This window comes from Montipora foliosa, chromosome 6 (genome assembly GCF_036669935.1).
Source record: "Montipora foliosa isolate CH-2021 chromosome 6, ASM3666993v2, whole genome shotgun sequence".
In the NCBI taxonomy this organism is placed as follows: domain Eukaryota; kingdom Metazoa; phylum Cnidaria; class Anthozoa; order Scleractinia; family Acroporidae; genus Montipora; species Montipora foliosa.
In genome coordinates, this window is record NC_090874.1 from 65669265 (window position 1) to 65671764 (window position 2500).

A 2500-nucleotide genomic window follows, 5' to 3' on the forward strand; every position below is an offset into this window, starting at 1 on the left:
TGCGATCTTAGTTGTCGCTTTGTGAGAAGGAAGGGGGCTGATGCGCCATTCTCACTCGAAGCTGGAGTCCTCTCCTCTTTTTGAATGGTATCTGCAATTGATTGTTCTGAACCTGTCACAAACCTTGAGCGGGAATACGATTATAGAAGGAAAAAAAACTAGTTAAAACCATTGTCGACAAATTCTGGGTTCAGTTCAGCTAAATCTGTTCTAGGAATGTTAGTGAATGTGACGAAGTGGCCAATCAGGCATCACAAAACTAAAACTAAAACTTAACTCTCTTTTCCCTGTGATTGGTAAAAAAGAAAGCATAATCACTGAAATATTTTAGGATATTCATGGTTTTTCTTTTCCTGTGTTTTATCGCTGTCGGAAATGCCTCCTGTTTATCGAATGTTGCCCGACTAAATCACAGGTCACACAGAAAGCAAATTTTTACACATCTTTATAAAACCACTCCTGCCCTCGTCGCGACAAAACACAGACAAAAGCACTGACCGCATGCATTTTAACGTTCAATCAAGAACACTCGGATCCAGTATCCGACACTCTTTTACCTAAAGGAGACTGGGCAAACTACTGATGATGTAAAATGTTTCTTAAACAACTCAAACTCAGAGCCATTAAACAAGAAGAGTTCAATCGGTCCAACAAATACACAAGTTCTTAATTTTCGAGCTACCCTACATTCTCCTCTTCTTTAGCAATTTGATGGATCCTCTCTTCTGTACGCAAGAATGGCAATCGCTTTGGCCTGAATACAGGTTTGTCAACATTGAGATCTCTAGTAGAAGCACGAACAACTGCATCACAAGAAAGTTCCAATTAATGGATAAATATGTTGCACCGGCCTTTCGAGAAAGTTCCTCCCTGATTGCAATTTTACTGCTCTCACTACTCCATCTCGGCCTGGATACATTTTCTCAACAATGCCAAGGGGCCACTTGCCCCGTTTTGTTTCCTCAGATTTCGGAATCGCTACATCACCAACTGCTAAGGTACAGGGCTTCCCACGTTGCTTGAGATTGTGTCTCTCTCCTAGGACGCGGAGATAATCGCTGGACCATCTTTTCCACAATGCATCCTTGCATTTCTGAAGATGTCTAGCTCTCTTTCGCAGATCTGCATCATCAACGTGATGTGGCCTCAGATCAGGTAGGATGTTACTGTATGGAAACATCATGGAATTAGGAGTGAGGGTGGGTAGTGCTACATCGCCTTCCAGGTAGCTAAGAGGTCTGTTGCTCAAGGTTATCTCGACATCAAGAAGTACTTCTTCCAGCTCTCCCCATGTAAGGAATCCACACCCGGTAGTTTTATTGAGGGCATTTTTCATTAAGCCGACCATCCGTTTGAGCTGCCCGCCCCACCATGGGGCCCGGCTGAGGTTGAACTGCCAAACGATTTGGTTTTCAGCAAGGAACATGTTAAACTTCTCATCACACGTGGCTTTTTTCGTGCTGCTCCAACAAATGTACTTCCATTATCTGAATAGATTTTCTTTGGGCGCCCCTTTCTTGCGATCAACCTCTTCAAACTTCGAATGAACTCTCTTGTTTCCAGTGAGGGCACTAGTTCCAGATACAAAGCACGACACAGGGAACATGCAAACAGCACAATGTAAGCTTTCCCTTCCACCTTCTTACGCTTCTTGTATTTGATTGGTCCAGCATATTCAACTCCTACTACTTTAAATGGATGCGAGCCTTGTGCCCTATTCACAGGAAGATTTACAGGCGGTGGGTTTGCGGCTGCTACTGCTCGGTATCTATGACAACAATGGCAAGCTTTGATGGTTTGTTTTGGTGACTTCGTCTGGCGGGGGACCCAATGGCTTTCCCTCACACTTGTCATGGTTAGCCCGACTCCCCCGTGCAGGTTCCGCAAGTGCTCGTGATGTACTAGTTTCTTCGCATTCAAGTGTTTGTCTGGCAGATATAGAGGATACACCCCTTGTATCCTGCCACGGCACTCCAGAGTCCCCTTCGGGTTAGGTTGGAGGTTTAGCTGAAGATAGTCATCTTGAAACTCAAAACTCCTTTAGGTTCTCTTCACCCAAAACATCTTTATTCCTTTTGATACGATTTGCATTTCGGCTCGCTAGAACTCCTTCGGTTTTGTCCCTGATCGTTCTAACATGAGTTAACTTCGTTTCAAGATCTCGGTTCGCAGCTTTCATCTTTAAACTTCACAAATTCACTCTGATTTCACGATTTCCTCTTGCTCGAGGATTGTGACAAAGTCCCGTTGGAGGTGCCACTTATGTCGGGAATGCCTCCTGTTTATCGAGTGTTGCCCGGCTAAATCACAGGTCACACACAAAGGAAATTTTTACAGATATTTATAACGCCACTCCTGCCCTCGTCGCGAGAAAACACAGACAAACTCACTGACTGCATGTAACTTAACTGTCAATCAAAAACACTCGGATCCAGTCTCTGACAATCGCATTGTTTTATAAAAGAACTTAAAATAATGCGGTTGTCGCATTGTTTTATCT

At 43.9% G+C, this 2500-nt stretch overlaps 1 protein-coding gene across 2 annotated transcripts in view; it reads right to left on the bottom strand.

Moving 5' to 3' along the window:
- LOC138006174 (ryncolin-2-like) overlaps positions 1 to 2500 on the bottom strand; it is a 17805-nt gene that overhangs the window by 14134 nt on the left and 1171 nt on the right. The gene's annotated exons all lie outside the window — the stretch shown is intronic.